This window comes from Mytilus californianus, unplaced genomic scaffold, assembly GCF_021869535.1.
Source record: "Mytilus californianus isolate M0D057914Y unplaced genomic scaffold, xbMytCali1.0.p SCAF_12, whole genome shotgun sequence".
Taxonomy (NCBI): Eukaryota; Metazoa; Mollusca; class Bivalvia; order Mytilida; family Mytilidae; genus Mytilus; species Mytilus californianus.
Genome location: NW_026262604.1, coordinates 3,339,106 through 3,364,569, shown reverse-complemented (window position 1 = coordinate 3,364,569; position 25,464 = coordinate 3,339,106). Strand labels below are relative to the sequence as shown.

The 25,464-nt window shown below is 37.8% G+C and overlaps 32 non-coding genes across 32 annotated transcripts; 17 read left to right on the top strand and 15 right to left on the bottom strand.

Annotated features, from left to right (window-relative positions):
* Positions 1 to 260: 260 nt before the first annotated feature.
* Positions 261 to 331, top strand: Trnag-gcc (transfer RNA glycine (anticodon GCC)). The gene has a single exon. It is a non-coding gene; the product is annotated as a tRNA-Gly (tRNA).
* A 624-nt stretch (positions 332 to 955) lies between these two features.
* Positions 956 to 1,027, bottom strand: Trnae-uuc (transfer RNA glutamic acid (anticodon UUC)). Its single transcript has one exon. It is a non-coding gene; the product is annotated as a tRNA-Glu (tRNA).
* A 638-nt stretch (positions 1,028 to 1,665) lies between these two features.
* Trnag-gcc (transfer RNA glycine (anticodon GCC)) lies at positions 1,666 to 1,736 on the top strand. Its single transcript has one exon. It is a non-coding gene; the product is annotated as a tRNA-Gly (tRNA).
* A 624-nt stretch (positions 1,737 to 2,360) lies between these two features.
* On the bottom strand, positions 2,361 to 2,432 carry Trnae-uuc (transfer RNA glutamic acid (anticodon UUC)). Its single transcript has one exon. It is a non-coding gene; the product is annotated as a tRNA-Glu (tRNA).
* A 638-nt stretch (positions 2,433 to 3,070) lies between these two features.
* Trnag-gcc (transfer RNA glycine (anticodon GCC)) lies at positions 3,071 to 3,141 on the top strand. Its single transcript has one exon. It is a non-coding gene; the product is annotated as a tRNA-Gly (tRNA).
* Positions 3,142 to 3,765: 624 nt separating this feature from the next.
* Trnae-uuc (transfer RNA glutamic acid (anticodon UUC)) lies at positions 3,766 to 3,837 on the bottom strand. The gene has a single exon. It is a non-coding gene; the product is annotated as a tRNA-Glu (tRNA).
* Positions 3,838 to 4,475: 638 nt separating this feature from the next.
* Trnag-gcc (transfer RNA glycine (anticodon GCC)) lies at positions 4,476 to 4,546 on the top strand. Its single transcript has one exon. It is a non-coding gene; the product is annotated as a tRNA-Gly (tRNA).
* Positions 4,547 to 5,170: 624 nt separating this feature from the next.
* Positions 5,171 to 5,242, bottom strand: Trnae-uuc (transfer RNA glutamic acid (anticodon UUC)). Its single transcript has one exon. It is a non-coding gene; the product is annotated as a tRNA-Glu (tRNA).
* Positions 5,243 to 5,880: 638 nt separating this feature from the next.
* Trnag-gcc (transfer RNA glycine (anticodon GCC)) lies at positions 5,881 to 5,951 on the top strand. Its single transcript has one exon. It is a non-coding gene; the product is annotated as a tRNA-Gly (tRNA).
* Positions 5,952 to 6,575: 624 nt separating this feature from the next.
* On the bottom strand, positions 6,576 to 6,647 carry Trnae-uuc (transfer RNA glutamic acid (anticodon UUC)). The gene has a single exon. It is a non-coding gene; the product is annotated as a tRNA-Glu (tRNA).
* A 638-nt stretch (positions 6,648 to 7,285) lies between these two features.
* Positions 7,286 to 7,356, top strand: Trnag-gcc (transfer RNA glycine (anticodon GCC)). Its single transcript has one exon. It is a non-coding gene; the product is annotated as a tRNA-Gly (tRNA).
* A 3,013-nt stretch (positions 7,357 to 10,369) lies between these two features.
* On the top strand, positions 10,370 to 10,440 carry Trnag-gcc (transfer RNA glycine (anticodon GCC)). Its single transcript has one exon. It is a non-coding gene; the product is annotated as a tRNA-Gly (tRNA).
* Positions 10,441 to 11,064: 624 nt separating this feature from the next.
* Trnae-uuc (transfer RNA glutamic acid (anticodon UUC)) lies at positions 11,065 to 11,136 on the bottom strand. Its single transcript has one exon. It is a non-coding gene; the product is annotated as a tRNA-Glu (tRNA).
* Positions 11,137 to 11,774: 638 nt separating this feature from the next.
* Trnag-gcc (transfer RNA glycine (anticodon GCC)) lies at positions 11,775 to 11,845 on the top strand. Its single transcript has one exon. It is a non-coding gene; the product is annotated as a tRNA-Gly (tRNA).
* A 624-nt stretch (positions 11,846 to 12,469) lies between these two features.
* Positions 12,470 to 12,541, bottom strand: Trnae-uuc (transfer RNA glutamic acid (anticodon UUC)). The gene has a single exon. It is a non-coding gene; the product is annotated as a tRNA-Glu (tRNA).
* Positions 12,542 to 13,179: 638 nt separating this feature from the next.
* On the top strand, positions 13,180 to 13,250 carry Trnag-gcc (transfer RNA glycine (anticodon GCC)). Its single transcript has one exon. It is a non-coding gene; the product is annotated as a tRNA-Gly (tRNA).
* A 624-nt stretch (positions 13,251 to 13,874) lies between these two features.
* Trnae-uuc (transfer RNA glutamic acid (anticodon UUC)) lies at positions 13,875 to 13,946 on the bottom strand. The gene has a single exon. It is a non-coding gene; the product is annotated as a tRNA-Glu (tRNA).
* A 638-nt stretch (positions 13,947 to 14,584) lies between these two features.
* Positions 14,585 to 14,655, top strand: Trnag-gcc (transfer RNA glycine (anticodon GCC)). Its single transcript has one exon. It is a non-coding gene; the product is annotated as a tRNA-Gly (tRNA).
* Positions 14,656 to 15,279: 624 nt separating this feature from the next.
* Trnae-uuc (transfer RNA glutamic acid (anticodon UUC)) lies at positions 15,280 to 15,351 on the bottom strand. The gene has a single exon. It is a non-coding gene; the product is annotated as a tRNA-Glu (tRNA).
* A 638-nt stretch (positions 15,352 to 15,989) lies between these two features.
* Trnag-gcc (transfer RNA glycine (anticodon GCC)) lies at positions 15,990 to 16,060 on the top strand. Its single transcript has one exon. It is a non-coding gene; the product is annotated as a tRNA-Gly (tRNA).
* A 624-nt stretch (positions 16,061 to 16,684) lies between these two features.
* On the bottom strand, positions 16,685 to 16,756 carry Trnae-uuc (transfer RNA glutamic acid (anticodon UUC)). Its single transcript has one exon. It is a non-coding gene; the product is annotated as a tRNA-Glu (tRNA).
* A 638-nt stretch (positions 16,757 to 17,394) lies between these two features.
* Trnag-gcc (transfer RNA glycine (anticodon GCC)) lies at positions 17,395 to 17,465 on the top strand. The gene has a single exon. It is a non-coding gene; the product is annotated as a tRNA-Gly (tRNA).
* Positions 17,466 to 18,089: 624 nt separating this feature from the next.
* Positions 18,090 to 18,161, bottom strand: Trnae-uuc (transfer RNA glutamic acid (anticodon UUC)). Its single transcript has one exon. It is a non-coding gene; the product is annotated as a tRNA-Glu (tRNA).
* Positions 18,162 to 18,799: 638 nt separating this feature from the next.
* On the top strand, positions 18,800 to 18,870 carry Trnag-gcc (transfer RNA glycine (anticodon GCC)). Its single transcript has one exon. It is a non-coding gene; the product is annotated as a tRNA-Gly (tRNA).
* Positions 18,871 to 19,494: 624 nt separating this feature from the next.
* Trnae-uuc (transfer RNA glutamic acid (anticodon UUC)) lies at positions 19,495 to 19,566 on the bottom strand. The gene has a single exon. It is a non-coding gene; the product is annotated as a tRNA-Glu (tRNA).
* Positions 19,567 to 20,204: 638 nt separating this feature from the next.
* On the top strand, positions 20,205 to 20,275 carry Trnag-gcc (transfer RNA glycine (anticodon GCC)). Its single transcript has one exon. It is a non-coding gene; the product is annotated as a tRNA-Gly (tRNA).
* A 624-nt stretch (positions 20,276 to 20,899) lies between these two features.
* On the bottom strand, positions 20,900 to 20,971 carry Trnae-uuc (transfer RNA glutamic acid (anticodon UUC)). The gene has a single exon. It is a non-coding gene; the product is annotated as a tRNA-Glu (tRNA).
* Positions 20,972 to 21,609: 638 nt separating this feature from the next.
* Positions 21,610 to 21,680, top strand: Trnag-gcc (transfer RNA glycine (anticodon GCC)). The gene has a single exon. It is a non-coding gene; the product is annotated as a tRNA-Gly (tRNA).
* Positions 21,681 to 22,304: 624 nt separating this feature from the next.
* On the bottom strand, positions 22,305 to 22,376 carry Trnae-uuc (transfer RNA glutamic acid (anticodon UUC)). The gene has a single exon. It is a non-coding gene; the product is annotated as a tRNA-Glu (tRNA).
* Positions 22,377 to 23,014: 638 nt separating this feature from the next.
* Trnag-gcc (transfer RNA glycine (anticodon GCC)) lies at positions 23,015 to 23,085 on the top strand. The gene has a single exon. It is a non-coding gene; the product is annotated as a tRNA-Gly (tRNA).
* Positions 23,086 to 23,709: 624 nt separating this feature from the next.
* Positions 23,710 to 23,781, bottom strand: Trnae-uuc (transfer RNA glutamic acid (anticodon UUC)). The gene has a single exon. It is a non-coding gene; the product is annotated as a tRNA-Glu (tRNA).
* Positions 23,782 to 24,419: 638 nt separating this feature from the next.
* On the top strand, positions 24,420 to 24,490 carry Trnag-gcc (transfer RNA glycine (anticodon GCC)). The gene has a single exon. It is a non-coding gene; the product is annotated as a tRNA-Gly (tRNA).
* Positions 24,491 to 25,464: the final 974 nt, after the last annotated feature.

Here is a 25,464-nt window from a genome sequence, read left to right as displayed (position 1 = left end):
ATCGCGATTTTAACCACGGTAAGTTTCAAATTATACACGAAGCCGACAGTAGCATATTTCTGGTCATTATATTTCAACCACGAGCTGCGATTACACTGCGGCTGAACAGATGGGATCTAAATTAACGTCGATTTCCTCTTGTCAAATATATTTGTGTCGCGTTTCTGCCGACAACGTCAGTATGATTAACATGCTATATACCATACATATCAGGTAACATGTGTCCATATATGATCAAGTTAAACACTAAGTAGTTATAAGCATCGGTGGTTCAGTGGTAGAATGCTCGCCTGCCACGCGGGCGGCCCGGGTTCGATTCCCGGCCGATGCATTTCTTTTTTCGTCTCTTTCAAAGTTTTCAATTGATTAGCGGCCAATAGAGTACGCGGCACATAACTGTATCATCCATGGATAGTTGTGCATCCATGTAAATTCACGCCAAGAGAAATTTATCTGATACTATCATTTCAAATATACTCCTCTCTCTTCAGAGGTCAATCTTGAACACTATACAAATAAATTGTTGATAACGCACTGTATAAGTGTGCCAGGAGTGAATAGCTCCTGTTCTGCGATTAAGTAGTGGAGAGGAATCGTAGAGCTAGAGTAGCAAACACAGGAAATTAAGTTATTGTATCTAACTTATACCCCGATGGGATGATGTCATAACAACAGACTAAATGACAAGAAATGCATAAACATCAACATGACTTTAAAACAGAAAATCATTATTTGCGAAAGAACATTCTTATGTAGGTGTGATGGTCACCCATCTCATTCCGGTCTCGGTTTCATTGACACTTGAAGGCACATCACTGTGGAAGATGCAAACTGCATGATAATATATGCTGCGAGAATTAATTGCAATTTATTTCGCTTAGATGATTCTGTGAATCCTTTTTTCATCTTTTTCATGAAATGTTACATGTTTCACCCGATCACAAAAAAATTAAAGCTCCGACGCCGGGAATCGAACCCGGGCCGTCTGGGTGAAAACCAGAAATCCTAACCACTAGACCACATCGGACTTAGTATAACAAGCTAAAATTAAGCTATATATTAAAGCGTTCTTGCCGAGCCTAATACATTTATGATTGTGTCAACATATGATAAATATGATTCAGCTGACAGCCTGACAGGAGAGTATTCAAAGCTCACACAATTTTACCAGGTTGTAAATATCGGAAGCAGAAACCGTTCAATATAAAGGCGCATTTATTCAGCATAATAATGCATTCAAACATATATATGTGCCATACTGAGTCGACTATACAGTTGAATCAATGACTAATATGTGTCTGCCATATGAAACCACAACTGAAAATCATGTCACGTTACAGAATTTTTCATTTCGCTATTAATTCTCCTTTGAAAGACTTGATTAATTATCCCTCCCCCTTTTCATATCACGATTTTAACCACGGTAAGTTTCAAATTATACACGAAGCCGACAGTAGCATATTTCTGGTCATTATATTTCAACCACGAGCTGCGATTACACTGCGGCTGAACAGATGGGATCTAAATTAACGTCGATTTCCTCTTGTCAAATATATTTGTGTCGCGTTTCTGCCGACAACGTCAGTATGATTAACATGCTATATACCATACATATCAGGTAACATGTGTCCATATATGATCAAGTTAAACACTAAGTAGTTATAAGCATCGGTGGTTCAGTGGTAGAATGCTCGCCTGCCACGCGGGCGGCCCGGGTTCGATTCCCGGCCGATGCATTTCTTTTTTCGTCTCTTTCAAAGTTTTCAATTGATTAGCGGCCAATAGAGTACGCGGCACATAACTGTATCATCCATGGATAGTTGTGCATCCATGTAAATTCACGCCAAGAGAAATTTATCTGATACTATCATTTCAAATATACTCCTCTCTCTTCAGAGGTCAATCTTGAACACTATACAAATAAATTGTTGATAACGCACTGTATAAGTGTGCCAGGAGTGAATAGCTCCTGTTCTGCGATTAAGTAGTGGAGAGGAATCGTAGAGCTAGAGTAGCAAACACAGGAAATTAAGTTATTGTATCTAACTTATACCCCGATGGGATGATGTCATAACAACAGACTAAATGACAAGAAATGCATAAACATCAACATGACTTTAAAACAGAAAATCATTATTTGCGAAAGAACATTCTTATGTAGGTGTGATGGTCACCCATCTCATTCCGGTCTCGGTTTCATTGACACTTGAAGGCACATCACTGTGGAAGATGCAAACTGCATGATAATATATGCTGCGAGAATTAATTGCAATTTATTTCGCTTAGATGATTCTGTGAATCCTTTTTTCATCTTTTTCATGAAATGTTACATGTTTCACCCGATCACAAAAAAATTAAAGCTCCGACGCCGGGAATCGAACCCGGGCCGTCTGGGTGAAAACCAGAAATCCTAACCACTAGACCACATCGGACTTAGTATAACAAGCTAAAATTAAGCTATATATTAAAGCGTTCTTGCCGAGCCTAATACATTTATGATTGTGTCAACATATGATAAATATGATTCAGCTGACAGCCTGACAGGAGAGTATTCAAAGCTCACACAATTTTACCAGGTTGTAAATATCGGAAGCAGAAACCGTTCAATATAAAGGCGCATTTATTCAGCATAATAATGCATTCAAACATATATATGTGCCATACTGAGTCGACTATACAGTTGAATCAATGACTAATATGTGTCTGCCATATGAAACCACAACTGAAAATCATGTCACGTTACAGAATTTTTCATTTCGCTATTAATTCTCCTTTGAAAGACTTGATTAATTATCCCTCCCCCTTTTCATATCGCGATTTTAACCACGGTAAGTTTCAAATTATACACGAAGCCGACAGTAGCATATTTCTGGTCATTATATTTCAACCACGAGCTGCGATTACACTGCGGCTGAACAGATGGGATCTAAATTAACGTCGATTTCCTCTTGTCAAATATATTTGTGTCGCGTTTCTGCCGACAACGTCAGTATGATTAACATGCTATATACCATACATATCAGGTAACATGTGTCCATATATGATCAAGTTAAACACTAAGTAGTTATAAGCATCGGTGGTTCAGTGGTAGAATGCTCGCCTGCCACGCGGGCGGCCCGGGTTCGATTCCCGGCCGATGCATTTCTTTTTTCGTCTCTTTCAAAGTTTTCAATTGATTAGCGGCCAATAGAGTACGCGGCACATAACTGTATCATCCATGGATAGTTGTGCATCCATGTAAATTCACGCCAAGAGAAATTTATCTGATACTATCATTTCAAATATACTCCTCTCTCTTCAGAGGTCAATCTTGAACACTATACAAATAAATTGTTGATAACGCACTGTATAAGTGTGCCAGGAGTGAATAGCTCCTGTTCTGCGATTAAGTAGTGGAGAGGAATCGTAGAGCTAGAGTAGCAAACACAGGAAATTAAGTTATTGTATCTAACTTATACCCCGATGGGATGATGTCATAACAACAGACTAAATGACAAGAAATGCATAAACATCAACATGACTTTAAAACAGAAAATCATTATTTGCGAAAGAACATTCTTATGTAGGTGTGATGGTCACCCATCTCATTCCGGTCTCGGTTTCATTGACACTTGAAGGCACATCACTGTGGAAGATGCAAACTGCATGATAATATATGCTGCGAGAATTAATTGCAATTTATTTCGCTTAGATGATTCTGTGAATCCTTTTTTCATCTTTTTCATGAAATGTTACATGTTTCACCCGATCACAAAAAAATTAAAGCTCCGACGCCGGGAATCGAACCCGGGCCGTCTGGGTGAAAACCAGAAATCCTAACCACTAGACCACATCGGACTTAGTATAACAAGCTAAAATTAAGCTATATATTAAAGCGTTCTTGCCGAGCCTAATACATTTATGATTGTGTCAACATATGATAAATATGATTCAGCTGACAGCCTGACAGGAGAGTATTCAAAGCTCACACAATTTTACCAGGTTGTAAATATCGGAAGCAGAAACCGTTCAATATAAAGGCGCATTTATTCAGCATAATAATGCATTCAAACATATATATGTGCCATACTGAGTCGACTATACAGTTGAATCAATGACTAATATGTGTCTGCCATATGAAACCACAACTGAAAATCATGTCACGTTACAGAATTTTTCATTTCGCTATTAATTCTCCTTTGAAAGACTTGATTAATTATCCCTCCCCCTTTTCATATCACGATTTTAACCACGGTAAGTTTCAAATTATACACGAAGCCGACAGTAGCATATTTCTGGTCATTATATTTCAACCACGAGCTGCGATTACACTGCGGCTGAACAGATGGGATCTAAATTAACGTCGATTTCCTCTTGTCAAATATATTTGTGTCGCGTTTCTGCCGACAACGTCAGTATGATTAACATGCTATATACCATACATATCAGGTAACATGTGTCCATATATGATCAAGTTAAACACTAAGTAGTTATAAGCATCGGTGGTTCAGTGGTAGAATGCTCGCCTGCCACGCGGGCGGCCCGGGTTCGATTCCCGGCCGATGCATTTCTTTTTTCGTCTCTTTCAAAGTTTTCAATTGATTAGCGGCCAATAGAGTACGCGGCACATAACTGTATCATCCATGGATAGTTGTGCATCCATGTAAATTCACGCCAAGAGAAATTTATCTGATACTATCATTTCAAATATACTCCTCTCTCTTCAGAGGTCAATCTTGAACACTATACAAATAAATTGTTGATAACGCACTGTATAAGTGTGCCAGGAGTGAATAGCTCCTGTTCTGCGATTAAGTAGTGGAGAGGAATCGTAGAGCTAGAGTAGCAAACACAGGAAATTAAGTTATTGTATCTAACTTATACCCCGATGGGATGATGTCATAACAACAGACTAAATGACAAGAAATGCATAAACATCAACATGACTTTAAAACAGAAAATCATTATTTGCGAAAGAACATTCTTATGTAGGTGTGATGGTCACCCATCTCATTCCGGTCTCGGTTTCATTGACACTTGAAGGCACATCACTGTGGAAGATGCAAACTGCATGATAATATATGCTGCGAGAATTAATTGCAATTTATTTCGCTTAGATGATTCTGTGAATCCTTTTTTCATCTTTTTCATGAAATGTTACATGTTTCACCCGATCACAAAAAAATTAAAGCTCCGACGCCGGGAATCGAACCCGGGCCGTCTGGGTGAAAACCAGAAATCCTAACCACTAGACCACATCGGACTTAGTATAACAAGCTAAAATTAAGCTATATATTAAAGCGTTCTTGCCGAGCCTAATACATTTATGATTGTGTCAACATATGATAAATATGATTCAGCTGACAGCCTGACAGGAGAGTATTCAAAGCTCACACAATTTTACCAGGTTGTAAATATCGGAAGCAGAAACCGTTCAATATAAAGGCGCATTTATTCAGCATAATAATGCATTCAAACATATATATGTGCCATACTGAGTCGACTATACAGTTGAATCAATGACTAATATGTGTCTGCCATATGAAACCACAACTGAAAATCATGTCACGTTACAGAATTTTTCATTTCGCTATTAATTCTCCTTTGAAAGACTTGATTAATTATCCCTCCCCCTTTTCATATCACGATTTTAACCACGGTAAGTTTCAAATTATACACGAAGCCGACAGTAGCATATTTCTGGTCATTATATTTCAACCACGAGCTGCGATTACACTGCGGCTGAACAGATGGGATCTAAATTAACGTCGATTTCCTCTTGTCAAATATATTTGTGTCGCGTTTCTGCCGACAACGTCAGTATGATTAACATGCTATATACCATACATATCAGGTAACATGTGTCCATATATGATCAAGTTAAACACTAAGTAGTTATAAGCATCGGTGGTTCAGTGGTAGAATGCTCGCCTGCCACGCGGGCGGCCCGGGTTCGATTCCCGGCCGATGCATTTCTTTTTTCGTCTCTTTCAAAGTTTTCAATTGATTAGCGGCCAATAGAGTACGCGGCACATAACTGTATCATCCATGGATAGTTGTGCATCCATGTAAATTCACGCCAAGAGAAATTTATCTGATACTATCATTTCAAATATACTCCTCTCTCTTCAGAGGTCAATCTTGAACACTATACAAATAAATTGTTGATAACGCACTGTATAAGTGTGCCAGGAGTGAATAGCTCCTGTTCTGCGATTAAGTAGTGGAGAGGAATCGTAGAGCTAGAGTAGCAAACACAGGAAATTAAGTTATTGTATCTAACTTATACCCCGATGGGATGATGTCATAACAACAGACTAAATGACAAGAAATGCATAAACATCAACATGACTTTAAAACAGAAAATCATTATTTGCGAAAGAACATTCTTATGTAGGTGTGATGGTCACCCATCTCATTCCGGTCTCGGTTTCATTGACACTTGAAGGCACATCACTGTGGAAGATGCAAACTGCATGATAATATATGCTGCGAGAATTAATTGCAATTTATTTCGCTTAGATGATTCTGTGAATCCTTTTTTCATCTTTTTCATGAAATGTTACATGTTTCACCCGATCACAAAAAAATTAAAGCTCCGACGCCGGGAATCGAACCCGGGCCGTCTGGGTGAAAACCAGAAATCCTAACCACTAGACCACATCGGACTTAGTATAACAAGCTAAAATTAAGCTATATATTAAAGCGTTCTTGCCGAGCCTAATACATTTATGATTGTGTCAACATATGATAAATATGATTCAGCTGACAGCCTGACAGGAGAGTATTCAAAGCTCACACAATTTTACCAGGTTGTAAATATCGGAAGCAGAAACCGTTCAATATAAAGGCGCATTTATTCAGCATAATAATGCATTCAAACATATATATGTGCCATACTGAGTCGACTATACAGTTGAATCAATGACTAATATGTGTCTGCCATATGAAACCACAACTGAAAATCATGTCACGTTACAGAATTTTTCATTTCGCTATTAATTCTCCTTTGAAAGACTTGATTAATTATCCCTCCCCCTTTTCATATCACGATTTTAACCACGGTAAGTTTCAAATTATACACGAAGCCGACAGTAGCATATTTCTGGTCATTATATTTCAACCACGAGCTGCGATTACACTGCGGCTGAACAGATGGGATCTAAATTAACGTCGATTTCCTCTTGTCAAATATATTTGTGTCGCGTTTCTGCCGACAACGTCAGTATGATTAACATGCTATATACCATACATATCAGGTAACATGTGTCCATATATGATCAAGTTAAACACTAAGTAGTTATAAGCATCGGTGGTTCAGTGGTAGAATGCTCGCCTGCCACGCGGGCGGCCCGGGTTCGATTCCCGGCCGATGCATTTCTTTTTTCGTCTCTTTCAAAGTTTTCAATTGATTAGCGGCCAATAGAGTACGCGGCACATAACTGTATCATCCATGGATAGTTGTGCATCCATGTAAATTCACGCCAAGAGAAATTTATCTGATACTATCATTTCAAATATACTCCTCTCTCTTCAGAGGTCAATCTTGAACACTATACAAATAAATTGTTGATAACGCACTGTATAAGTGTGCCAGGAGTGAATAGCTCCTGTTCTGCGATTAAGTAGTGGAGAGGAATCGTAGAGCTAGAGTAGCAAACACAGGAAATTAAGTTATTGTATCTAACTTATACCCCGATGGGATGATGTCATAACAACAGACTAAATGACAAGAAATGCATAAACATCAACATGACTTTAAAACAGAAAATCATTATTTGCGAAAGAACATTCTTATGTAGGTGTGATGGTCACCCATCTCATTCCGGTCTCGGTTTCATTGACACTTGAAGGCACATCACTGTGGAAGATGCAAACTGCATGATAATATATGCTGCGAGAATTAATTGCAATTTATTTCGCTTAGATGATTCTGTGAATCCTTTTTTCATCTTTTTCATGAAATGTTACATGTTTCACCCGATCACAAAAAAATTAAAGCTCCGACGCCGGGAATCGAACCCGGGCCGTCTGGGTGAAAACCAGAAATCCTTTTTTTTTTTATCTTGATAAAATTTATTGCACAAATCATTATTATCTTCTACATCAATTTACAACATATTTATGAAAACATCAAGTCCCTATACTATCATGCTACCTCACACTAATCTTTCATGCAGCTCAATCATTCAATTTATATTAGAAACCTACGCAGAATACAAAATGAAACATAAAATTAACTGATAATTGTCTTTGTTTTCAGTAAATAAAGTGACGAAAAGCGAAACGAAATAATCAAATGTTCGTACGGGGCTGGATTCCATTCCACCATGCGAATTCACGATCAAAACGTTGATATTCATCAATGTAAAACAATGTTTATGAGAAAACAGTCATAAAAAATTCCGCAGGCAAAAAAAAAACTAGCATACACTCAATCTTACAAATACATACGCGCATGCTCACAAAAATTATATTTACCAACAAATTATTTACAACAATTTTTTATTTTTAGCATAGTCTATCATTTGAAGTATTGCCTGTTCAATTTCAGCATTCATATACTGCGTTTCACGAACATCACTGAAGTCTTGTGTCAATACTGTATTGAACTTTTTGTAATATCGGTCACTGCTAGTTAGTTCTTCGTATGTGTTTTGGTCCATATCAAAAATAATTAGTCTACCCGTATTTTCAATTTTGCATATCAGTTGACCAATTCTATTCCTACTTTTTTTCAGGACAAATTTGGAAATCAAATCACATTTTTCATCATCACTTGCATCATGTACGATTTTTATATCAGAATCATCTGTTTCACTTTCTTCAGTTCTTTTATTTGAATTGTTAATTTCTTTCGTTTTAACACAAATATTTGTAGCCGGCGATTTGACACATGTTCTATCTTTCGCTTTACGGAACTTAAAAGTAGAAAAGAAATCAGAATCATCATCCAATTTCCAATATTCTTTGGCTACTTTAATTTCTTCAATATTGTCCACTGAACATGCGTTTTTAGCTTTATTTACATCTTTGTTATTGTTTACACATTCCGATAAGTCAGGCGATTTACCTGTATTGTATACACACAAATCAATATTTACATTCTCAGCTGATTGAATTTCACCTGTTAACGTTGTTGGGGTGCCATTCGGGGTAATTTGAACGTCCATATCGCTAACTAATTCGACACAATTATCTGCATTATTTGAACACTGAGCATTTGTGGCACATTCTGTTATTATAGTGTCACTATTGTTTTCAGTATATTCCCTCAGTCTTTTATTGTCACGTTTATTTGTAGAATTGGATTTACGCTTACTTTTGATACTCTCTTGATTAGTAAACATAATCGAAATTCTGGCTTTATCATTTTCTCCGTGCACTGTAAATGTAATGTTACGAAATTGTTCACAAGCATTCTGTATCGTGCTAGTCAATAATGACGGGAGTCTTTCCATGATGAAATAAAAAATAAAAATCCTAATAAATTCCCCTTCGGGACCTCTTCTTACACAATGATGTTTACGTGTCTACAAATGTTACTTTACGACGAAATTTTGCAATATAATGAAAAAGACTTACTACTGTTACAAGTCAGAATCACATTAATCCTTTATCTAGCTTGGAAATCCGAGCAATAACATATAAACAGAGTGTAATTTCACTTTTGACAAAATGTACGTCCGTTCGCATCAAGGTCCACTCGATCGATCAAAAACCAGAAATCCTAACCACTAGACCACATCGGACTTAGTATAACAAGCTAAAATTAAGCTATATATTAAAGCGTTCTTGCCGAGCCTAATACATTTATGATTGTGTCAACATATGATAAATATGATTCAGCTGACAGCCTGACAGGAGAGTATTCAAAGCTCACACAATTTTACCAGGTTGTAAATATCGGAAGCAGAAACCGTTCAATATAAAGGCGCATTTATTCAGCATAATAATGCATTCAAACATATATATGTGCCATACTGAGTCGACTATACAGTTGAATCAATGACTAATATGTGTCTGCCATATGAAACCACAACTGAAAATCATGTCACGTTACAGAATTTTTCATTTCGCTATTAATTCTCCTTTGAAAGACTTGATTAATTATCCCTCCCCCTTTTCATATCGCGATTTTAACCACGGTAAGTTTCAAATTATACACGAAGCCGACAGTAGCATATTTCTGGTCATTATATTTCAACCACGAGCTGCGATTACACTGCGGCTGAACAGATGGGATCTAAATTAACGTCGATTTCCTCTTGTCAAATATATTTGTGTCGCGTTTCTGCCGACAACGTCAGTATGATTAACATGCTATATACCATACATATCAGGTAACATGTGTCCATATATGATCAAGTTAAACACTAAGTAGTTATAAGCATCGGTGGTTCAGTGGTAGAATGCTCGCCTGCCACGCGGGCGGCCCGGGTTCGATTCCCGGCCGATGCATTTCTTTTTTCGTCTCTTTCAAAGTTTTCAATTGATTAGCGGCCAATAGAGTACGCGGCACATAACTGTATCATCCATGGATAGTTGTGCATCCATGTAAATTCACGCCAAGAGAAATTTATCTGATACTATCATTTCAAATATACTCCTCTCTCTTCAGAGGTCAATCTTGAACACTATACAAATAAATTGTTGATAACGCACTGTATAAGTGTGCCAGGAGTGAATAGCTCCTGTTCTGCGATTAAGTAGTGGAGAGGAATCGTAGAGCTAGAGTAGCAAACACAGGAAATTAAGTTATTGTATCTAACTTATACCCCGATGGGATGATGTCATAACAACAGACTAAATGACAAGAAATGCATAAACATCAACATGACTTTAAAACAGAAAATCATTATTTGCGAAAGAACATTCTTATGTAGGTGTGATGGTCACCCATCTCATTCCGGTCTCGGTTTCATTGACACTTGAAGGCACATCACTGTGGAAGATGCAAACTGCATGATAATATATGCTGCGAGAATTAATTGCAATTTATTTCGCTTAGATGATTCTGTGAATCCTTTTTTCATCTTTTTCATGAAATGTTACATGTTTCACCCGATCACAAAAAAATTAAAGCTCCGACGCCGGGAATCGAACCCGGGCCGTCTGGGTGAAAACCAGAAATCCTAACCACTAGACCACATCGGACTTAGTATAACAAGCTAAAATTAAGCTATATATTAAAGCGTTCTTGCCGAGCCTAATACATTTATGATTGTGTCAACATATGATAAATATGATTCAGCTGACAGCCTGACAGGAGAGTATTCAAAGCTCACACAATTTTACCAGGTTGTAAATATCGGAAGCAGAAACCGTTCAATATAAAGGCGCATTTATTCAGCATAATAATGCATTCAAACATATATATGTGCCATACTGAGTCGACTATACAGTTGAATCAATGACTAATATGTGTCTGCCATATGAAACCACAACTGAAAATCATGTCACGTTACAGAATTTTTCATTTCGCTATTAATTCTCCTTTGAAAGACTTGATTAATTATCCCTCCCCCTTTTCATATCACGATTTTAACCACGGTAAGTTTCAAATTATACACGAAGCCGACAGTAGCATATTTCTGGTCATTATATTTCAACCACGAGCTGCGATTACACTGCGGCTGAACAGATGGGATCTAAATTAACGTCGATTTCCTCTTGTCAAATATATTTGTGTCGCGTTTCTGCCGACAACGTCAGTATGATTAACATGCTATATACCATACATATCAGGTAACATGTGTCCATATATGATCAAGTTAAACACTAAGTAGTTATAAGCATCGGTGGTTCAGTGGTAGAATGCTCGCCTGCCACGCGGGCGGCCCGGGTTCGATTCCCGGCCGATGCATTTCTTTTTTCGTCTCTTTCAAAGTTTTCAATTGATTAGCGGCCAATAGAGTACGCGGCACATAACTGTATCATCCATGGATAGTTGTGCATCCATGTAAATTCACGCCAAGAGAAATTTATCTGATACTATCATTTCAAATATACTCCTCTCTCTTCAGAGGTCAATCTTGAACACTATACAAATAAATTGTTGATAACGCACTGTATAAGTGTGCCAGGAGTGAATAGCTCCTGTTCTGCGATTAAGTAGTGGAGAGGAATCGTAGAGCTAGAGTAGCAAACACAGGAAATTAAGTTATTGTATCTAACTTATACCCCGATGGGATGATGTCATAACAACAGACTAAATGACAAGAAATGCATAAACATCAACATGACTTTAAAACAGAAAATCATTATTTGCGAAAGAACATTCTTATGTAGGTGTGATGGTCACCCATCTCATTCCGGTCTCGGTTTCATTGACACTTGAAGGCACATCACTGTGGAAGATGCAAACTGCATGATAATATATGCTGCGAGAATTAATTGCAATTTATTTCGCTTAGATGATTCTGTGAATCCTTTTTTCATCTTTTTCATGAAATGTTACATGTTTCACCCGATCACAAAAAAATTAAAGCTCCGACGCCGGGAATCGAACCCGGGCCGTCTGGGTGAAAACCAGAAATCCTAACCACTAGACCACATCGGACTTAGTATAACAAGCTAAAATTAAGCTATATATTAAAGCGTTCTTGCCGAGCCTAATACATTTATGATTGGGTCAACATATGATAAATATGATTCAGCTGACAGCCTGACAGGAGAGTATTCAAAGCTCACACAATTTTACCAGGTTGTAAATATCGGAAGCAGAAACCGTTCAATATAAAGGCGCATTTATTCAGCATAATAATGCATTCAAACATATATATGTGCCATACTGAGTCGACTATACAGTTGAATCAATGACTAATATGTGTCTGCCATATGAAACCACAACTGAAAATCATGTCACGTTACAGAATTTTTCATTTCGCTATTAATTCTCCTTTGAAAGACTTGATTAATTATCCCTCCCCCTTTTCATATCACGATTTTAACCACGGTAAGTTTCAAATTATACACGAAGCCGACAGTAGCATATTTCTGGTCATTATATTTCAACCACGAGCTGCGATTACACTGCGGCTGAACAGATGGGATCTAAATTAACGTCGATTTCCTCTTGTCAAATATATTTGTGTCGCGTTTCTGCCGACAACGTCAGTATGATTAACATGCTATATACCATACATATCAGGTAACATGTGTCCATATATGATCAAGTTAAACACTAAGTAGTTATAAGCATCGGTGGTTCAGTGGTAGAATGCTCGCCTGCCACGCGGGCGGCCCGGGTTCGATTCCCGGCCGATGCATTTCTTTTTTCGTCTCTTTCAAAGTTTTCAATTGATTAGCGGCCAATAGAGTACGCGGCACATAACTGTATCATCCATGGATAGTTGTGCATCCATGTAAATTCACGCCAAGAGAAATTTATCTGATACTATCATTTCAAATATACTCCTCTCTCTTCAGAGGTCAATCTTGAACACTATACAAATAAATTGTTGATAACGCACTGTATAAGTGTGCCAGGAGTGAATAGCTCCTGTTCTGCGATTAAGTAGTGGAGAGGAATCGTAGAGCTAGAGTAGCAAACACAGGAAATTAAGTTATTGTATCTAACTTATACCCCGATGGGATGATGTCATAACAACAGACTAAATGACAAGAAATGCATAAACATCAACATGACTTTAAAACAGAAAATCATTATTTGCGAAAGAACATTCTTATGTAGGTGTGATGGTCACCCATCTCATTCCGGTCTCGGTTTCATTGACACTTGAAGGCACATCACTGTGGAAGATGCAAACTGCATGATAATATATGCTGCGAGAATTAATTGCAATTTATTTCGCTTAGATGATTCTGTGAATCCTTTTTTCATCTTTTTCATGAAATGTTACATGTTTCACCCGATCACAAAAAAATTAAAGCTCCGACGCCGGGAATCGAACCCGGGCCGTCTGGGTGAAAACCAGAAATCCTAACCACTAGACCACATCGGACTTAGTATAACAAGCTTAAATTAAGCTATATATTAAAGCGTTCTTGCCGAGCCTAATACATTTATGATTGTGTCAACATATGATAAATATGATTCAGCTGACAGCCTGACAGGAGAGTATTCAAAGCTCACACAATTTTACCAGGTTGTAAATATCGGAAGCAGAAACCGTTCAATATAAAGGCGCATTTATTCAGCATAATAATGCATTCAAACATATATATGTGCCATACTGAGTCGACTATACAGTTGAATCAATGACTAATATGTGTCTGCCATATGAAACCACAACTGAAAATCATGTCACGTTACAGAATTTTTCATTTCGCTATTAATTCTCCTTTGAAAGACTTGATTAATTATCCCTCCCCCTTTTCATATCACGATTTTAACCACGGTAAGTTTCAAATTATACACGAAGCCGACAGTAGCATATTTCTGGTCATTATATTTCAACCACGAGCTGCGATTACACTGCGGCTGAACAGATGGGATCTAAATTAACGTCGATTTCCTCTTGTCAAATATATTTGTGTCGCGTTTCTGCCGACAACGTCAGTATGATTAACATGCTATATACCATACATATCAGGTAACATGTGTCCATATATGATCAAGTTAAACACTAAGTAGTTATAAGCATCGGTGGTTCAGTGGTAGAATGCTCGCCTGCCACGCGGGCGGCCCGGGTTCGATTCCCGGCCGATGCATTTCTTTTTTCGTCTCTTTCAAAGTTTTCAATTGATTAGCGGCCAATAGAGTACGCGGCACATAACTGTATCATCCATGGATAGTTGTGCATCCATGTAAATTCACGCCAAGAGAAATTTATCTGATACTATCATTTCAAATATACTCCTCTCTCTTCAGAGGTCAATCTTGAACACTATACAAATAAATTGTTGATAACGCACTGTATAAGTGTGCCAGGAGTGAATAGCTCCTGTTCTGCGATTAAGTAGTGGAGAGGAATCGTAGAGCTAGAGTAGCAAACACAGGAAATTAAGTTATTGTATCTAACTTATACCCCGATGGGATGATGTCATAACAACAGACTAAATGACAAGAAATGCATAAACATCAACATGACTTTAAAACAGAAAATCATTATTTGCGAAAGAACATTCTTATGTAGGTGTGATGGTCACCCATCTCATTCCGGTCTCGGTTTCATTGACACTTGAAGGCACATCACTGTGGAAGATGCAAACTGCATGATAATATATGCTGCGAGAATTAATTGCAATTTATTTCGCTTAGATGATTCTGTGAATCCTTTTTTCATCTTTTTCATGAAATGTTACATGTTTCACCCGATCACAAAAAAATTAAAGCTCCGACGCCGGGAATCGAACCCGGGCCGTCTGGGTGAAAACCAGAAATCCTAACCACTAGACCACATCGGACTTAGTATAACAAGCTTAAATTAAGCTATATATTAAAGCGTTCTTGCCGAGCCTAATACATTTATGATTGTGTCAACATATGATAAATATGATTCAGCTGACAGCCTGACAGGAGAGTATTCAAAGCTCACACAATTTTACCAGGTTGTAAATATCGGAAGCAGAAACCGTTCAATATAAAGGCGCATTTATTCAGCATAATAATGCATTCAAACATATATATGTGCCATACTGAGTCGACTATACAGTTGAATCAATGACTAATATGTGTCTGCCATATGAAACCACAACTGAAAATCATGTCACGTTACAGAATTTTTCATTTCGCTATTAATTCTCCTTTGAAAGACTTGATTAATTATCCCTCCCCCTTTTCATATCACGATTTTAACCACGGTAAGTTTCAAATTATACACGAAGCCGACAGTAGCATATTTCTGGTCATTATATTTCAACCACGAGCTGCGATTACACTGCGGCTGAACAGATGGGATCTAAATTAACGTCGATTTCCTCTTGTCAAATATATTTGTGTCGCGTTTCTGCCGACAACGTCAGTATGATTAACATGCTATATACCATACATATCAGGTAACATGTGTCCATATACGATCAAGTTAAACACTAAGTAGTTATAAGCATCGGTGGTTCAGTGGTAGAATGCTCGCCTGCCACGCGGGCGGCCCGGGTTCGATTCCCGGCCGATGCATTTCTTTTTTCGTCTCTTTCAAAGTTTTCAATTGATTAGCGGCCAATAGAGTACGCGGCACATAACTGTATCATCCATGGATAGTTGTGCATCCATGTAAATTCACGCCAAGAGAAATTTATCTGATACTATCATTTCAAATATACTCCTCTCTCTTCAGAGGTCAATCTTGAACACTATACAAATAAATTGTTGATAACGCACTGTATAAGTGTGCCAGGAGTGAATAGCTCCTGTTCTGCGATTAAGTAGTGGAGAGGAATCGTAGAGCTAGAGTAGCAAACACAGGAAATTAAGTTATTGTATCTAACTTATACCCCGATGGGATGATGTCATAACAACAGACTAAATGACAAGAAATGCATAAACATCAACATGACTTTAAAACAGAAAATCATTATTTGCGAAAGAACATTCTTATGTAGGTGTGATGGTCACCCATCTCATTCCGGTCTCGGTTTCATTGACACTTGAAGGCACATCACTGTGGAAGATGCAAACTGCATGATAATATATGCTGCGAGAATTAATTGCAATTTATTTCGCTTAGATGATTCTGTGAATCCTTTTTTCATCTTTTTCATGAAATGTTACATGTTTCACCCGATCACAAAAAAATTAAAGCTCCGACGCCGGGAATCGAACCCGGGCCGTCTGGGTGAAAACCAGAAATCCTAACCACTAGACCACATCGGACTTAGTATAACAAGCTAAAATTAAGCTATATATTAAAGCGTTCTTGCCGAGCCTAATACATTTATGATTGTGTCAACATATGATAAATATGATTCAGCTGACAGCCTGACAGGAGAGTATTCAAAGCTCACACAATTTTACCAGGTTGTAAATATCGGAAGCAGAAACCGTTCAATATAAAGGCGCATTTATTCAGCATAATAATGCATTCAAACATATATATGTGCCATACTGAGTCGACTATACAGTTGAATCAATGACTAATATGTGTCTGCCATATGAAACCACAACTGAAAATCATGTCACGTTACAGAATTTTTCATTTCGCTATTAATTCTCCTTTGAAAGACTTGATTAATTATCCCTCCCCCTTTTCATATCACGATTTTAACCACGGTAAGTTTCAAATTATACACGAAGCCGACAGTAGCATATTTCTGGTCATTATATTTCAACCACGAGCTGCGATTACACTGCGGCTGAACAGATGGGATCTAAATTAACGTCGATTTCCTCTTGTCAAATATATTTGTGTCGCGTTTCTGCCGACAACGTCAGTATGATTAACATGCTATATACCATACATATCAGGTAACATGTGTCCATATATGATCAAGTTAAACACTAAGTAGTTATAAGCATCGGTGGTTCAGTGGTAGAATGCTCGCCTGCCACGCGGGCGGCCCGGGTTCGATTCCCGGCCGATGCATTTCTTTTTTCGTCTCTTTCAAAGTTTTCAATTGATTAGCGGCCAATAGAGTACGCGGCACATAACTGTATCATCCATGGATAGTTGTGCATCCATGTAAATTCACGCCAAGAGAAATTTATCTGATACTATCATTTCAAATATACTCCTCTCTCTTCAGAGGTCAATCTTGAACACTATACAAATAAATTGTTGATAACGCACTGTATAAGTGTGCCAGGAGTGAATAGCTCCTGTTCTGCGATTAAGTAGTGGAGAGGAATCGTAGAGCTAGAGTAGCAAACACAGGAAATTAAGTTATTGTATCTAACTTATACCCCGATGGGATGATGTCATAACAACAGACTAAATGACAAGAAATGCATAAACATCAACATGACTTTAAAACAGAAAATCATTATTTGCGAAAGAACATTCTTATGTAGGTGTGATGGTCACCCATCTCATTCCGGTCTCGGTTTCATTGACACTTGAAGGCACATCACTGTGGAAGATGCAAACTGCATGATAATATATGCTGCGAGAATTAATTGCAATTTATTTCGCTTAGATGATTCTGTGAATCCTTTTTTCATCTTTTTCATGAAATGTTACATGTTTCACCCGATCACAAAAAAATTAAAGCTCCGACGCCGGGAATCGAACCCGGGCCGTCTGGGTGAAAACCAGAAATCCTAACCACTAGACCACATCGGACTTAGTATAACAAGCTAAAATTAAGCTATATATTAAAGCGTTCTTGCCGAGCCTAATACATTTATGATTGTGTCAACATATGATAAATATGATTCAGCTGACAGCCTGACAGGAGAGTATTCAAAGCTCACACAATTTTACCAGGTTGTAAATATCGGAAGCAGAAACCGTTCAATATAAAGGCGCATTTATTCAGCATAATAATGCATTCAAACATATATATGTGCCATACTGAGTCGACTATACAGTTGAATCAATGACTAATATGTGTCTGCCATATGAAACCACAACTGAAAATCATGTCACGTTACAGAATTTTTCATTTCGCTATTAATTCTCCTTTGAAAGACTTGATTAATTATCCCTCCCCCTTTTCATATCACGATTTTAACCACGGTAAGTTTCAAATTATACACGAAGCCGACAGTAGCATATTTCTGGTCATTATATTTCAACCACGAGCTGCGATTACACTGCGGCTGAACAGATGGGATCTAAATTAACGTCGATTTCCTCTTGTCAAATATATTTGTGTCGCGTTTCTGCCGACAACGTCAGTATGATTAACATGCTATATACCATACATATCAGGTAACATGTGTCCATATATGATCAAGTTAAACACTAAGTAGTTATAAGCATCGGTGGTTCAGTGGTAGAATGCTCGCCTGCCACGCGGGCGGCCCGGGTTCGATTCCCGGCCGATGCATTTCTTTTTTCGTCTCTTTCAAAGTTTTCAATTGATTAGCGGCCAATAGAGTACGCGGCACATAACTGTATCATCCATGGATAGTTGTGCATCCATGTAAATTCACGCCAAGAGAAATTTATCTGATACTATCATTTCAAATATACTCCTCTCTCTTCAGAGGTCAATCTTGAACACTATACAAATAAATTGTTGATAACGCACTGTATAAGTGTGCCAGGAGTGAATAGCTCCTGTTCTGCGATTAAGTAGTGGAGAGGAATCGTAGAGCTAGAGTAGCAAACACAGGAAATTAAGTTATTGTATCTAACTTATACCCCGATGGGATGATGTCATAACAACAGACTAAATGACAAGAAATGCATAAACATCAACATGACTTTAAAACAGAAAATCATTATTTGCGAAAGAACATTCTTATGTAGGTGTGATGGTCACCCATCTCATTCCGGTCTCGGTTTCATTGACACTTGAAGGCACATCACTGTGGAAGATGCAAACTGCATGATAATATATGCTGCGAGAATTAATTGCAATTTATTTCGCTTAGATGATTCTGTGAATCCTTTTTTCATCTTTTTCATGAAATGTTACATGTTTCACCCGATCACAAAAAAATTAAAGCTCCGACGCCGGGAATCGAACCCGGGCCGTCTGGGTGAAAACCAGAAATCCTAACCACTAGACCACATCGGACTTAGTATAACAAGCTAAAATTAAGCTATATATTAAAGCGTTCTTGCCGAGCCTAATACATTTATGATTGTGTCAACATATGATAAATATGATTCAGCTGACAGCCTGACAGGAGAGTATTCAAAGCTCACACAATTTTACCAGGTTGTAAATATCGGAAGCAGAAACCGTTCAATATAAAGGCGCATTTATTCAGCATAATAATGCATTCAAACATATATATGTGCCATACTGAGTCGACTATACAGTTGAATCAATGACTAATATGTGTCTGCCATATGAAACCACAACTGAAAATCATGTCACGTTACAGAATTTTTCATTTCGCTATTAATTCTCCTTTGAAAGACTTGATTAATTATCCCTCCCCCTTTTCATATCACGATTTTAACCACGGTAAGTTTCAAATTATACACGAAGCCGACAGTAGCATATTTCTGGTCATTATATTTCAACCACGAGCTGCGATTACACTGCGGCTGAACAGATGGGATCTAAATTAACGTCGATTTCCTCTTGTCAAATATATTTGTGTCGCGTTTCTGCCGACAACGTCAGTATGATTAACATGCTATATACCATACATATCAGGTAACATGTGTCCATATATGATCAAGTTAAACACTAAGTAGTTATAAGCATCGGTGGTTCAGTGGTAGAATGCTCGCCTGCCACGCGGGCGGCCCGGGTTCGATTCCCGGCCGATGCATTTCTTTTTTCGTCTCTTTCAAAGTTTTCAATTGATTAGCGGCCAATAGAGTACGCGGCACATAACTGTATCATCCATGGATAGTTGTGCATCCATGTAAATTCACGCCAAGAGAAATTTATCTGATACTATCATTTCAAATATACTCCTCTCTCTTCAGAGGTCAATCTTGAACACTATACAAATAAATTGTTGATAACGCACTGTATAAGTGTGCCAGGAGTGAATAGCTCCTGTTCTGCGATTAAGTAGTGGAGAGGAATCGTAGAGCTAGAGTAGCAAACACAGGAAATTAAGTTATTGTATCTAACTTATACCCCGATGGGATGATGTCATAACAACAGACTAAATGACAAGAAATGCATAAACATCAACATGACTTTAAAACAGAAAATCATTATTTGCGAAAGAACATTCTTATGTAGGTGTGATGGTCACCCATCTCATTCCGGTCTCGGTTTCATTGACACTTGAAGGCACATCACTGTGGAAGATGCAAACTGCATGATAATATATGCTGCGAGAATTAATTGCAATTTATTTCGCTTAGATGATTCTGTGAATCCTTTTTTCATCTTTTTCATGAAATGTTACATGTTTCACCCGATCACAAAAAAATTAAAGCTCCGACGCCGGGAATCGAACCCGGGCCGTCTGGGTGAAAACCAGAAATCCTAACCACTAGACCACATCGGACTTAGTATAACAAGCTAAAATTAAGCTATATATTAAAGCGTTCTTGCCGAGCCTAATACATTTATGATTGTGTCAACATATGATAAATATGATTCAGCTGACAGCCTGACAGGAGAGTATTCAAAGCTCACACAATTTTACCAGGTTGTAAATATCGGAAGCAGAAACCGTTCAATATAAAGGCGCATTTATTCAGCATAATAATGCATTCAAACATATATATGTGCCATACTGAGTCGACTATACAGTTGAATCAATGACTAATATGTGTCTGCCATATGAAACCACAACTGAAAATCATGTCACGTTACAGAATTTTTCATTTCGCTATTAATTCTCCTTTGAAAGACTTGATTAATTATCCCTCCCCCTTTTCATATCACGATTTTAACCACGGTAAGTTTCAAATTATACACGAAGCCGACAGTAGCATATTTCTGGTCATTATATTTCAACCACGAGCTGCGATTACACTGCGGCTGAACAGATGGGATCTAAATTAACGTCGATTTCCTCTTGTCAAATATATTTGTGTCGCGTTTCTGCCGACAACGTCAGTATGATTAACATGCTATATACCATACATATCAGGTAACATGTGTCCATATATGATCAAGTTAAACACTAAGTAGTTATAAGCATCGGTGGTTCAGTGGTAGAATGCTCGCCTGCCACGCGGGCGGCCCGGGTTCGATTCCCGGCCGATGCATTTCTTTTTTCGTCTCTTTCAAAGTTTTCAATTGATTAGCGGCCAATAGAGTACGCGGCACATAACTGTATCATCCATGGATAGTTGTGCATCCATGTAAATTCACGCCAAGAGAAATTTATCTGATACTATCATTTCAAATATACTCCTCTCTCTTCAGAGGTCAATCTTGAACACTATACAAATAAATTGTTGATAACGCACTGTATAAGTGTGCCAGGAGTGAATAGCTCCTGTTCTGCGATTAAGTAGTGGAGAGGAATCGTAGAGCTAGAGTAGCAAACACAGGAAATTAAGTTATTGTATCTAACTTATACCCCGATGGGATGATGTCATAACAACAGACTAAATGACAAGAAATGCATAAACATCAACATGACTTTAAAACAGAAAATCATTATTTGCGAAAGAACATTCTTATGTAGGTGTGATGGTCACCCATCTCATTCCGGTCTCGGTTTCATTGACACTTGAAGGCACATCACTGTGGAAGATGCAAACTGCATGATAATATATGCTGCGAGAATTAATTGCAATTTATTTCGCTTAGATGATTCTGTGAATCCTTTTTTCATCTTTTTCATGAAATGTTACATGTTTCACCCGATCACAAAAAAATTAAAGCTCCGACGCCGGGAATCGAACCCGGGCCGTCTGGGTGAAAACCAGAAATCCTAACCACTAGACCACATCGGACTTAGTATAACAAGCTAAAATTAAGCTATATATTAAAGCGTTCTTGCCGAGCCTAATACATTTATGATTGTGTCAACATATGATAAATATGATTCAGCTGACAGCCTGACAGGAGAGTATTCAAAGCTCACACAATTTTACCAGGTTGTAAATATCGGAAGCAGAAACCGTTCAATATAAAGGCGCATTTATTCAGCATAATAATGCATTCAAACATATATATGTGCCATACTGAGTCGACTATACAGTTGAATCAATGACTAATATGTGTCTGCCATATGAAACCACAACTGAAAATCATGTCACGTTACAGAATTTTTCATTTCGCTATTAATTCTCCTTTGAAAGACTTGATTAATTATCCCTCCCCCTTTTCATATCACGATTTTAACCACGGTAAGTTTCAAATTATACACGAAGCCGACAGTAGCATATTTCTGGTCATTATATTTCAACCACGAGCTGCGATTACACTGCGGCTGAACAGATGGGATCTAAATTAACGTCGATTTCCTCTTGTCAAATATATTTGTGTCGCGTTTCTGCCGACAACGTCAGTATGATTAACATGCTATATACCATACATATCAGGTAACATGTGTCCATATATGATCAAGTTAAACACTAAGTAGTTATAAGCATCGGTGGTTCAGTGGTAGAATGCTCGCCTGCCACGCGGGCGGCCCGGGTTCGATTCCCGGCCGATGCATTTCTTTTTTCGTCTCTTTCAAAGTTTTCAATTGATTAGCGGCCAATAGAGTACGCGGCACATAACTGTATCATCCATGGATAGTTGTGCATCCATGTAAATTCACGCCAAGAGAAATTTATCTGATACTATCATTTCAAATATACTCCTCTCTCTTCAGAGGTCAATCTTGAACACTATACAAATAAATTGTTGATAACGCACTGTATAAGTGTGCCAGGAGTGAATAGCTCCTGTTCTGCGATTAAGTAGTGGAGAGGAATCGTAGAGCTAGAGTAGCAAACACAGGAAATTAAGTTATTGTATCTAACTTATACCCCGATGGGATGATGTCATAACAACAGACTAAATGACAAGAAATGCATAAACATCAACATGACTTTAAAACAGAAAATCATTATTTGCGAAAGAACATTCTTATGTAGGTGTGATGGTCACCCATCTCATTCCGGTCTCGGTTTCATTGACACTTGAAGGCACATCACTGTGGAAGATGCAAACTGCATGATAATATATGCTGCGAGAATTAATTGCAATTTATTTCGCTTAGATGATTCTGTGAATCCTTTTTTCATCTTTTTCATGAAATGTTACATGTTTCACCCGATCACAAAAAAATTAAAGCTCCGACGCCGGGAATCGAACCCGGGCCGTCTGGGTGAAAACCAGAAATCCTAACCACTAGACCACATCGGACTTAGTATAACAAGCTAAAATTAAGCTATATATTAAAGCGTTCTTGCCGAGCCTAATACATTTATGATTGTGTCAACATATGATAAATATGATTCAGCTGACAGCCTGACAGGAGAGTATTCAAAGCTCACACAATTTTACCAGGTTGTAAATATCGGAAGCAGAAACCGTTCAATATAAAGGCGCATTTATTCAGCATAATAATGCATTCAAACATATATATGTGCCATACTGAGTCGACTATACAGTTGAATCAATGACTAATATGTGTCTGCCATATGAAACCACAACTGAAAATCATGTCACGTTACAGAATTTTTCATTTCGCTATTAATTCTCCTTTGAAAGACTTGATTAATTATCCCTCCCCCTTTTCATATCACGATTTTAACCACGGTAAGTTTCAAATTATACACGAAGCCGACAGTAGCATATTTCTGGTCATTATATTTCAACCACGAGCTGCGATTACACTGCGGCTGAACAGATGGGATCTAAATTAACGTCGATTTCCTCTTGTCAAATATATTTGTGTCGCGTTTCTGCCGACAACGTCAGTATGATTAACATGCTATATACCATACATATCAGGTAACATGTGTCCATATATGATCAAGTTAAACACTAAGTAGTTATAAGCATCGGTGGTTCAGTGGTAGAATGCTCGCCTGCCACGCGGGCGGCCCGGGTTCGATTCCCGGCCGATGCATTTCTTTTTTCGTCTCTTTCAAAGTTTTCAATTGATTAGCGGCCAATAGAGTACGCGGCACATAACTGTATCATCCATGGATAGTTGTGCATCCATGTAAATTCACGCCAAGAGAAATTTATCTGATACTATCATTTCAAATATACTCCTCTCTCTTCAGAGGTCAATCTTGAACACTATACAAATAAATTGTTGATAACGCACTGTATAAGTGTGCCAGGAGTGAATAGCTCCTGTTCTGCGATTAAGTAGTGGAGAGGAATCGTAGAGCTAGAGTAGCAAACACAGGAAATTAAGTTATTGTATCTAACTTATACCCCGATGGGATGATGTCATAACAACAGACTAAATGACAAGAAATGCATAAACATCAACATGACTTTAAAACAGAAAATCATTATTTGCGAAAGAACATTCTTATGTAGGTGTGATGGTCACCCATCTCATTCCGGTCTCGGTTTCATTGACACTTGAAGGCACATCACTGTGGAAGATGCAAACTGCATGATAATATATGCTGCGAGAATTAATTGCAATTTATTTCGCTTAGATGATTCTGTGAATCCTTTTTTCATCTTTTTCATGAAATGTTACATGTTTCACCCGATCACACGAATGTAGTCCCTAGTGTGGACAGTGTGTTACTTGCCATTTTTTTTTATACCCCTTCCAAATTTATTTCTCCATGTTTTATGACTCAAATAGCAAGTAGGGGGTTGAAATGACACTGTAAAAAAATTTGGGTAATGAATTTAAAAGTAAAGTAGTGATTTGGTCGAGCTGAAAAATGTTAAAAATTAGCACTTCGGAAGCTGTCAAAAGATTTGAAGACCCCCTTAACATAAAATTGTCCATATTTTGAGTTAGAGCCGATGAAGTTTTCTATAATTTTGATATAATTTGTCCCAAAAGTAGTACAACACACTGTAAAAATATTATTGAGAAAGCGCAGGTGGGATTTTTTTAATTTTCAT